Genomic DNA, 11,853 nt, shown 5'->3' with positions numbered 1-11,853 from the left:
AAACTTCGGATCAAGTCACTACCAAACCTCATAGGTCGACAAGGATGCGTACTACTTCAGAGTGGCACGTAATCATGTCTTGGATGTCATGTTGCTAGACAACAATGGACCTACGAGCTATGGAGAATCTATGGTGGGCCTGGATTCCGACGAATGGCTCGAGGCCATAAAATCCGAGAGAGGATCCATGTATAAAAACAAAGTATAGACTTTGGAAGAACTACTTGATGGTCGTAAGGCTGTTGGGTGCAGATGGATTTTAAAAGGAAGACGGACAATGATGGTAAGTGTCACCATTAAGAAAGCTCAACTTGTCGTTAAGATGTTTTTTGACAAGTTCAAGGAGTTGACTACGATGAGACTTTCTCACTCGTAGCGATGCTAAGAGTCTGTTGGAATTATGTTAGCAGTTACTGCATTATTTATGAAATCTTGCAGATAGGATGTCAAAACATTGTTTCCTCGACGATTTTCTTGAGGAAAGGTTGTATGTGATACAACCAGAAGGTTTTGTGAATCCTGAAAGATGCTAACAAGTATGCAAAGCTCTAGCAATCCTTCTAAGGACTGGAGTAAGCATCTCGGAGTTGGAATGTACGCTTTGATGAGATGATCAAAGATTTTGGGTTTATACAAAGTTTATGAGAAACTTGTATTTCCAAAGAAGTGAGTGGGAGCACTATAGAATTTTTGATGAGTATATGTTGTTAACATATTGTTGATCAGAAATGATGTAGAATTTCTGGAAAGCATACAGGGTTATTTGAAAAGTGTTTTTCAATGGAAAACCTGGATTAAGCTACTTGAACATTGAGCATCAAGATCTATAAGGATAGATCAAAACGCTTAGTAGTACTTTCAAATGAATACATACCGTGACAAGATTTTGAAGGAGTTCAAAATAGATCAGCAAAGAAGGAGTTCTTGGCTGTGTTACAAGGTGTGAGCATTGAGTAAGACTCAAGACCTGACCACGACAAAGAGAGAGAAAGGACGAAGGTCGTCCCCTATGCTTTAGACATAGGCTCTATAGTATGCTATGCTGTGTACCGCACCTGAAGTGTGCCTTGCCATGAGTCAGTCAAGGGGTACAAGAGTGATCCAAGAATGGATCACATGACAGCGATCGAACTTATCCTTAGTAACTAGTGGACTAAGGAATTTTCTCGATTATGGAGGTGGTAAAAGAGTTCTTCGTAAAGGGTTACGTCGATGCAAACTTTGACACTAATTTGGATGACTCTGAGGAGTAAACCGGATTCATATAGTAGAGCAGTTATTTGGAATAGCTCCAAGTAGCACGTGGTAGCTGCATCTACAAGATGACATAGAGATTTGTAAAGCACACATGGATCTAAAAGGTTCAGACCCATTGACTAATAATCCTCTCTCACAAGCGAGATATGAACAAACCCCATGGGTGTTGGATTCATTACAATCACATAGTGATGTGAACTAGATTATTGACTCTAGTGCAAGTGGGATACTGTTGGAAATATGCCCTAGAGGCAATAATAAAATGGTTATTATTGTATTTCCTTGTTCATGATAATTGTCTATTGTTCATGCTATAATTGTATTAACCGGAAACCGTAATACATGTGTGAATACATAGACCACAACATGTCCCTAGTAAGCCTCTAGTTGACTAGCTAGTTGATCAATAGATGGTCATGGTTTCCTAACCATGGACATTGGATGTCATTGATAACGGGATCACATCATTAGGAGAATGATGTGATGGACAAGACCCAATCCTAAGCGTAGCACAAGATCGTGTAGTTTGTTTGCTAAAGCTTTTCTAATGTCAAGTATCATTTCCTTAGACCATGAGATTGTGCAACTCTCGGATACTGTAGGAATGCTTTGGGTGTACCAAACGTCACAACGTAACTGGGTGGCTATAAAGGTGCACTACAGGTATCTCCGAAAGTGTCTGTTGGGTTGGCACGAATCGAGACTAGGATTTGTCACTCCGTATGACGGAGAGGTATCTCTGGGCCCACTCAGTAATGCATCATCATAATGAGCTCAATGTGGCTAAGGAGTTAGCCACGGGATCATGCATTATGGAACGAGTAAAGAGACTTGCCAGTAACGATATTGAACGAGGTATGGGGATACCAACGATCGAATCTTGGGCAAGTAACATACCGATAGACAAAGGGAATTGTATACGGGATTGATTGAATCCCCGACATTGTGGTTCATCCGATGAGATCATTGTGGAACATGTGGGAGCCAATATGGGTATCCAGATCCCGCTATTGGTTATTGGCCGAAGAGATATCTCGGTCATGTCTGCATGGTTCCCAAACCCGTAGGGTCTACACACTTAAGGTTCGGTGACGCTAGAGTTGTTATGGGAAATAGTATGTGGTTACCGAAGGTTGTTGGGAGTCCCGGATGAGATCCCAGACGTGATGAGGAGTTCTGGAATGGTCCAGAGGTGAAGATCGATATATTGGACGAAGGGTATTGGAGTCCGGAATTGTTCCGGGGGTACCGGGTGACAACCAGCGTGTCCGAAAGTGGTTTCAGAGGCCCCGACAAGTGCTGGGGGGCCTTATGGGCCAAGGGGAAGGGGCACACCAGCCCACTAAGGGGCTGTGCGCCCCTCCCACCCCATCTCACGTAACCAGGAGAGGTGGGGCGCCTCCCCTAGGGCAGCCTCCCCTCCTAGCTTGGGGGCAAGTCTCCTAGGGGTGGGGGCGCCCAAAACCCATCTAGGGTTCCCTCCTTGGCCGCCGCCCCTCCCCTAGATGGGATCTGAAGGGGCCGGCCCCCTCTCCCCTTCTCCTATAAATAGTGGGGGTGGGAGGGCTTCCAGACGTGACAAACCCTTCCCCTGGCGCAGCCTCCCCCTCTCCTACACCTCCTCCTCCTCCGTAGCGCTTGGCGAAGCCCTGCCGGAGAACCACGAGCTCCATCACTACCACGCCATCGTGCTGACGGAGCTCTCCCTCAACTTATCCTCTCCCCTTGCTAGATCAAGTAGGAGGAGATGTCCCCAGGCTATACGTGTGTTGAACGCGGAGGCGCCGTTGTTCGGCGCTTAGATCGGAATCGACCGTGATCTGAATCGCTGCGTGTACGGCTCCACCAACCGCGTTCTTGTAACGCTTCCGCTTAGCGATATTCAAGGGTATGAAGATGCACTCCCTCTCTCTCGTTGCTAGTATCTCCTAGATTGATCTTGGTAACATGTAGGAAAATTTTGAATTATTGCTACGTTTCCCAACACACATGCCCATCTTTCACCGGCGACGATTGAACAGTGAAATGATATTTGGGGAGCGAGTTAGTGTGCTTGAGACGCCGGCTGTGGACTGTAGCCGACACACCTTCTCGCGTAAGCCATAGGCGTACTATACATCGGTGGTGCTCCAGGATATTTTGTGCTGCATCTCACATGGTTGGTGATAATAAACTGTGTACGATCTACTTGATTTTTCATCTTGATTTAAATTACATAATGGGGTCACATCGGCAATGGACGGTGTTTGAATTGCTAGACCTTTTATTTGGAGTGAACATGCAACTATATGTGTGTCATAAAAGAATTGGAATTATTCAGGGTTTGTTTGGACATTTTATACATTAAATTGGTTTTCTAGCCATTTCAGGTGCACAATTCAAAATTAAACTACATGCACATGCTCCGGTGCACCAACATGGGTTATAAAATCATATATGTCCATGGGTTTATGCTTATGTCCCATGCAAGAAATGTGGATGAAATTCGAACACCACGACACCGTCGTTCTCCAGCAAACGTCGACGTACTTGCTTTTGTAATTCTAGTAAATCCAAAATTTGTCCGAAATTCATGAAACTTGGCATGCTATCATGGAGCGGCATCAACATGCCGTGGTAAATTTTTTGTCCCATTTGGGGCAGGTTTGGGTATAAGCTTGTCATAAACCAGAGCTTCTCACAACAAGTGTGATGGTTTCGGCAGGGAACGTTTCACCTTTCTGGATGAAACGATATCCGTTGCCTCTTCTCGATTTCAATTTTTTTCTAGTGTCAACATAGAACAACATGAGTGTTGTGTCAATTTTTGGGATTTTTCGGGGTTCGCTTGGACATTTTTATACACTAACTGAGGTTTCTATGCGTTCATGTGCATAATTCAAATTTGAACTACAGGCACATGCTCTAATGCATATAAATTAGTTAAAAATTCAAATATGTGTCCTTGGTTACCTGCTTAGGTCCCATGCAAGAAATGGGAATGAATGTCAAACACCCTGCCACCGTCACTTGGCCGCAAACATTGAGATACCTAGTTTTTAAATTCTAGTAAATCCAAAACTCGTATGAAATTCATGAAACTAGGCATGCTATCACGGAGCGGCATCAACATGCCATGGTAAATTTTTTGTCCCATTTGGGGGCAGGTTTGGGTATATGCTTCTCACAAACCAGAGCTTCTCACAACAAGCATGATGTTTTCGATAGGGAACGTCCCACCTTTGGGGACGAAACGATATCCATTATCTCTTATTGCTTTCAAAAAAAAATTCGTGTCAACATAGAACAACATGAGTGTTGTGTCAATTTTTGCGATTTTTTGGGGTTCGTTTGGACAAATTTTATGCATTAACTAAGTTTTCAGTGCATTTATGTGCATAATTCAAATTTTAACTACATGCACATGCTCCAGTGCATATAAATTGGTTGAAAAATCAAATTTGTGTCCTTTGGTGCATGCTTAGGTCCCATGGAAGAAATGGTAATGAATTTCAAACACCAGGGCACCGTTGATTGCCGGCAAAACGTTGAGATACTTTATTTTTAAATCCTAGTAAATCCAAAACTCGTCTAAAATTCATCAAACTTGGCATGCTATCATGGAGCGGAATCAACATGCCGTGGTAAATTTTTTGTCCCATTTGGGGCAGGTTTGGGTATATACTTCTCACAAACCAGAGCTTCTCACAACAATCATGATGGTTTCGGTAGGGAACGTCCCACCTTTGGGCACGAAACGATGTCCATTGCCTCTTATTGCTTCCAATTTTTTTCTCGTGGCAACATAGAACAACAGGAGTGTTGTGTCAAATTTTGTGATTTTTCGGGGTTCGTTTGGACATTTTTATGCATTAACTGAGTTTTCAATGCATTTATGTGCATAATTAAAATTTGAACTACATGCACATGCTCCAGTGCATATAAATTGGTTGAAAAATCAAATTTGTGTCCTTGGGTGCATGCTTAGGTCCCATGCAAGAAATGGGAAGGAATTTCAAACACCAGGGCACTGTTGATTGCCGGCAAAACATTGAGATGCCTCGTTTTTAAATTCTAGTAAATCCAAAACTCGTCTAAAATTCATGAAACTTGGCATGCTATCATGGAGAGGCATCAACATGCCATGGTAAAATTTTTGTCCCATTTGGGGCAGGTTTGGGTATATGCTTCTCACAAACCAGAGCTTCTCACAACAAGCATGATGGTTTCGGTAGGGAACGTCCCACCTTTGGGGACGAAACAATATCCATTGCCTCTTATTGCTTTCAATTTTTTTTTCTCGTGTCAACATAGAACAACAAAAGTGTCGTGTCAATTTTTGTGATTTTTCGGGGTTCATTTGGATACTTTTATGCATTAACTGAATTTTCGATGCATTTGTGTGCATAATTCAAATTTGAACTACATGCACATGCTCCAGTGCATATAAATTGGTTGAAAAATCAAATATGTTTCCTTGGGTGCATGCTTAGGTCCCATGCAAGAAATGGTAATGAATTTCAATCACCAGGGAGCCATTGATTGCTGGCACAACATTGAGATACCCGGTTTTTAAATTCTAGTGAATCTAAAACTCGTCTGAAATTCATGAAACTTGGCATGCTATCATGGAGCGGCATCAACATGGCGTGGTAAATTTTTTGTCCCATTTGGGGCAGGTTTGGGTATATACTTTTCACAAACCAGAGCTTCTCACAACAAGCATGATGGTTTCGGTAGGGAACATCCCACCTTTGGGGACGAAACGATATCCATTGCCTCTTATTGCTTTCAAAAAACTTCTCATGTCAACATAGAACAACAAGAGTGTTGTGTCAAATTTTGTGATTTTTTGGGGCTCGCTTGGACATTTTTATGCATTAACTGAATTTTCAATGCATTCATGTGCATAATTCAAATTTGAACTACATGAACATGCTCCAATGCATATAAATTGGTTGAAAAATCAAATCTGTGTCCTTGGGTGCATGCTTAGGTCCCATGCGAGAAATGGGAATGAATTTCAAACACCAGGGCACCATTGATTGCTGGCAAAACGTTGAGATACTTTGTTTTTAAATTCTAGTAAATCCAAAACTCGTCTGAAATTCATGAAACATGGCATGCTTTCATGGAATGGCACCCTACATGCTGTGGTATTTTTCGTGTCCATTTTGAGAGAAGGCGCACTCGAATAATAGCCAACAAAGGCATTTTGAAAAAATAGCTGCCACTTTAATATCTCAAACGGTTGTATAATTCAAATCGTGTGTGTTCTATTGACCATTCACGTGACGCCACATGTCTTCGTTTTAATGTCTATAGGAGGTGTCATGCGGACAGCTGCTTGACCTTGACTGAATGGGAGGTGTGCGAGCGGTGTCCGGTGCGCAGGCTGACCGAGAGGCGTGAAAGCTGTCCTCCAATGCGCAGGCTCACCAGGAAGCGTGCGAGCTATACGCTGTGCAGGCTCACTGGGAAGCGAGCCCTTTGACTTCCATGGCCACCCGCCTTCCTCTCCATTAACGGCGCCCGAGCCACTGTTTAATACGGGCGGCCTTACTGTTGGCCTCCCATTCCTGTCCCTCCCGCAGACCTCCACCAACGCCATGGCGCAGAATGATCATCTGCCACTAGTCTTCAAGTTTGGTGAAGTCAACTCCGAGTCGGAGGAGATAGAAAATAAGGAGGAATGGGGCCTCATGGACATGGCCCAGAACAAGCTGGCCGCGACGGTTGTTGCCCCCGCTCCCGTCCCACCTCCCATCCCCGTGCCCGCGCCAGCGACCATCCCCGTAGCATTGACGGACTGGTCGCCGAGCACTATCACAGAGCTGGAAGCCGCGGGCGTCAGCAAGGTCTCCCCAGACCCGCGCGAGCTCGTGTACATGCCAGCGCCAGCGCCAGCACCCATGCCCGTGCGTGCCCCTCCACCCATCGTGGCGCCGGCCCCTATGTGTTTGGCTGCACCCGCCGCGCCCGCGCCCGTGCTCCTGCCCGTGCCCGCCCCTCCACCCACCGCGGTGCCGGTCCCCGTGCGTTTGGCTGCACCCGCCGCCCCCATGCCCGTGTGCACGCCCCCTCAGCGGCATGGGACGCTGTTGTCGACCGCTACCTCTCAGCGGCGCTAGTTGCCGTCCTCCTGCGCCCCGCCCGTCGATCGCGCGATGACATGATGTTTGATTTACAAGTGAAGAACATTTTGTGCTGCCTTGAAGACTTCAACAACGGTGTGCCGGAGGACGACAACGACAACGACGGCGTGGCACGCCGCCTTCGCCGCCGCCATAATTAGTTTTTTTGGGGTTTAATAATGTATCTCGAATTCTTGATCATATGAATATAAATTCGTAGTGTGACTGAATGAAAGATATGTTTTGAACGAACTTGCGTTTTCTCTCTTAATGTACAGACTTATCAGACAATTTTCTTTTGAAAAAAAATGTCAATGGTATTTAAATATAAAACACTCATCGCAAATGTTTTAGTTAGAACACCCATATGCAAACCAACAACTTCCCCAGGAAGCGAAGGGAAAATGTGTCGAGCAGGATTTCTGCAGCTCTTGATCGCAAATGTTCTAGATAGAACACCCGTATGCAAAGTGAGAGCTATGGTCTTCCCTCGCAGTGCAGGATTTGTGCATCCCTTCAATGCAAATGGTTGTTTTGCATGACCCGTGTGCAACCACATAGAAACAATTGGGTAAGATTTGCATCTGTCATTTTGGGTATGTTGCCATTTGTCAAACTGGAAAGATTGACATTTGTTTATCTAGTAACATTGCCATTTATCAACCTTGTAACACTGCGATTTGTCAAAATACGTAGCTAAAAATCACTAGCACTATCTAATTTTTGCAACTAAAATCACTAGCACTGTTCATATGGACACCACTAGCAGGCCTGAGTTGATGGACGCATATGCAAATGTACCATTGATTACATACAACAAGTCATTAACCCACAACGACAACGAGGATACACGTTGGATTATAGATCATTTCCAACAAAACATTCTAGTAAAGTAAATTTTTTCTCACACAACAAATAACAAAGCGATGAAATGAACTTCAGCTCAACCACTCGTCGGCGTTGGAAACACTTGCTTTGAACCAGAAGTGATTCTCTATGAAGGGCCAGCTACTGTCAATCTCGAGACCAACGCAGGACTGATCATCCAGGCTGAAGCGGGCTATGTCAGGACCCATAGTGCGATGGTAGGGAAGCATAGCAATGACTGAGGTATAGATATAGTTGCTTCTCATAAATTGTAGTAACGTTGTGTCAACAGCAGCTGGATCACCTTTCACCATCATTGATAGTTTTGTCCAAGGAAGAGCGAGTTTCCTCCAAGACTTTCAATACTGAACCAGGGAGAAGGTGTTGGCGCTAGTACACTAGTATCCATGCCGAATACCCTGCAACGGATGTTGGAATAGGTCCGAACGGTGCAATCATGCGAGACAACACGTGCTTCCTTAGTAACCAGAAGTGCCCTGTATACAGACAAGAAGAGGTGATCCATCGGAATAAGTTGCCAGACGCCACTGAGTATATGGGTCCTGCTCGTCCTCATGCTCGTGATCATCAGCATCGTCATCTCCCCTTGGTTATAAAAATTTTCAAGTATAGGTGGTGGAATGTTCACAGGACCTTGGAAACACAAGAAGGTTAATTAATTAGTAAAGGGAAACTAGCTAACCCGCATGCATGTGGATGAAACAATTATAGTTATGGTGGAAGACAAACATACCAAAAGCATGACGATTCCATGCAAAAACAGTGCCACGAGTGGTGGAAACAAACACAAGACCCTTGTATTCAATTGCATCATAGTACTCATCCGTGTACAGAAATTGATTCTTGAGCAATATCCATCGAGGCATGGAAGTAAGGAAGGCAACAAGCTTTTCGAAGATAGCAACAACTTCATAGTTCGTGTAATCCCAAGAGCGGTTGGGAACTCGACAAATTGCTATCTTCCGTAGACGACAATTACCATGATCGTATTTGAACTCACGTAGATCATCTGTGTGCTCAACTCTGGGCAGTCTGAGATTTTTGGAAGTGGAACCCGGTGAAGAGTGTACACATTCACAAGTTCCCACTCATAGTTGTACCCAATATAAACAACCCAATCTTCATTTGTGCCTGCCCAAGCCTTGCCCTCAAGCGATGGTGTAGCAACCCGATCCTAATGGATCGAAGTCTCTGTGCTTAAGTGTCATCCCTGGATCAGTATGCTGACACACACAATACTTGAGGATTTATAACAGAGTTCAATCACACACTTATTACATCGAGGGTCTCATAATGAGTACTTATTACATAAATATGGCTGAAGGCCATCTACAATAAAATAACTGCGGAAGCTTCGAATATTAATGAGTCCGTACAACTCCATGGCAAAACTAAGTGCAAGACAACGACCTATCGCACCTTACTCCTCGTCTAAAAATTCTGCAACATGAGACATTGCAACCGTATAGGTCAGCACATGGAATATGCTGGCAAGGTCACACTATAGAGCAATGATGAATAATAGCTATCACTACATGCATATTTGGCTGGTGGAGGCTCTAAGTTTAACATTTGCATAAAGCTAATTTTTCTCTACAACAAAGGAATATATTTTACTTACTACCAAGTTTATGCCATTATTGAGAAGGTTTCCCCAACTCAATCCTAAAATTTATCAAGTAATAATAATAATATAATAATAATGCAACAAATTCATTAAGTAAAGTGATGAGATCAACCAATAATTCAAATACCAGATACTCAAAATGTCCATAACTAGGGACACGACAAATCATGATTTGTTTATACACTCTGTAGAGGTTTGCAAACTTTTCCCCGCAAGACTCGACCGCATCCATGTCATTTGCTTCTTAATTTCCTCCAGATCATTTGCGGGCATTCGATACGGTCTCTTAGATATTGGTCCGGTGCCTGGCAACAGCTCGATCAAAAACTCTATGTCTCGGTCTGGTGGCATGCCTGGTAATTCCTCCGGGAATACATCGGGATAATCTTTCACAACTGGCACTTCCTCTTGAACAACTCCCGAGAGTGAATTTACTTGAGTCCTCCTTGGCGCATGCCTAGACACATACTTGGTCCGTTTTCCCTCTAGGGTGGTGAGAAGAATTGACTTACTAGCACAATCGATGTTCCCCCATAATTGGATAGCCAATCTGACGAGGACATCAATACCATTGTTTCACCCACAACCCCTACTGTTACATATACTGGACCAATTACTAGAGCTCGCGCACGCCAATTAAATTACTAGGTACTTTCGTTTCTTGGTAATGATTCTAATGTTCATGAGATTATGATGCTGCCTAAATTGGATACATTTGTTTTGCTTACAAATGAAGGGCCTAGCTTGGAGAAGGATGAACATTGGAGCAAGAACATGCATGGAGTTGATGGCATGCGCAAGGGGATCAAGAACGGAGTTACAAGTGATGATTTCAGGACTTTGAAGCCGCCATAAGGAGTGCATGAAGCCTTGGACGAAATATACAAGATGCCACTTCATAATATTCGTCCATAGGCTATTCTAGGTGCTGCGTCACCTTATTAATGGGCCAGGCCCATGTAATTTCGAAATACTTAAGTATAGGCTATTTTTAGAGTCCGTATGTGTGGGGAAACAAGAGTTAGGGTTGGTTTCGGACCCCACCCTCAAGGGCCACGAAATTCCCCCCTCTTCCTCCATATATACAGCCCTTAGGGCGTCGTTTAGACTTTGGGGGTTTTGTTTAGATTAAAAGTTCGCCATAGCTGCAACTTCGCGTACTTCGTTTGTGTCCAACGACCAGACCAAGACGTCACAGAACCCCACCTTGATCAATAAAGCTTTCATCTTATATTCGCAATATCCCGATTGCAATCTCAGTTTCTTGCTTGTTCTTCGTTTGCTCGCAGGAAACAGACCCTCGTGGTCAGGTTGATCGTGCTCCGGCGTGGTCAATAACCCTCGGAAGTTGGTTTAGCGATTGCTAAGGCGCGACGTCTCGCACGTTCGTAGTCGCATCGTCAAGGTCGACTCCCACAGAAAACGATAGCCACCATCTCATCGAAACATCGGGACACCATAGCCTCTATCAAGTGGTATCAGATTTCCAGGTTGCTCGGTGAGATTTTTACAGTTTTTCGTAGATTAGATCGAGTCTGTTCTTCATACCTACAGTTCACGAAAAAAAAGCCACACAAAAAAATTAGGGTTAGTTCATCATATCCGAACCAATCTGAGCCTTTGCATAATCTTTTTAGGGTTTTTGCTTTGTTGAATTTGCGGTTGCATCGTCGTGTCAAGTTGCTGGTCTTAGAGTCTAGTCTTTTAGAGTTTCGAGTTCTGGTCATAAGTTGTCACGCCGCCGCCGCACCATCATCATCGCCCATCTACCACTTTTGCTTATCCGCCACCGCTCTGAATCCATATCCATATACCACTACCAATCCGTATCCATATACCACCACTAATCTCTATCCATATACCACCACCGCTACCATATACCACCACCGCTGCCATATACCACAACCATATATCCACCACCAATCCGAGTTCTTCTCATATTAGGTTTGTTCTTGAGATCAATCTAAA

Source organism: Triticum urartu, chromosome 3 (genome assembly GCF_003073215.2).
Source record: "Triticum urartu cultivar G1812 chromosome 3, Tu2.1, whole genome shotgun sequence".
Classification (NCBI taxonomy): domain Eukaryota; kingdom Viridiplantae; phylum Streptophyta; class Magnoliopsida; order Poales; family Poaceae; genus Triticum; species Triticum urartu.
This window is presented reverse-complemented; position numbering follows the sequence as displayed.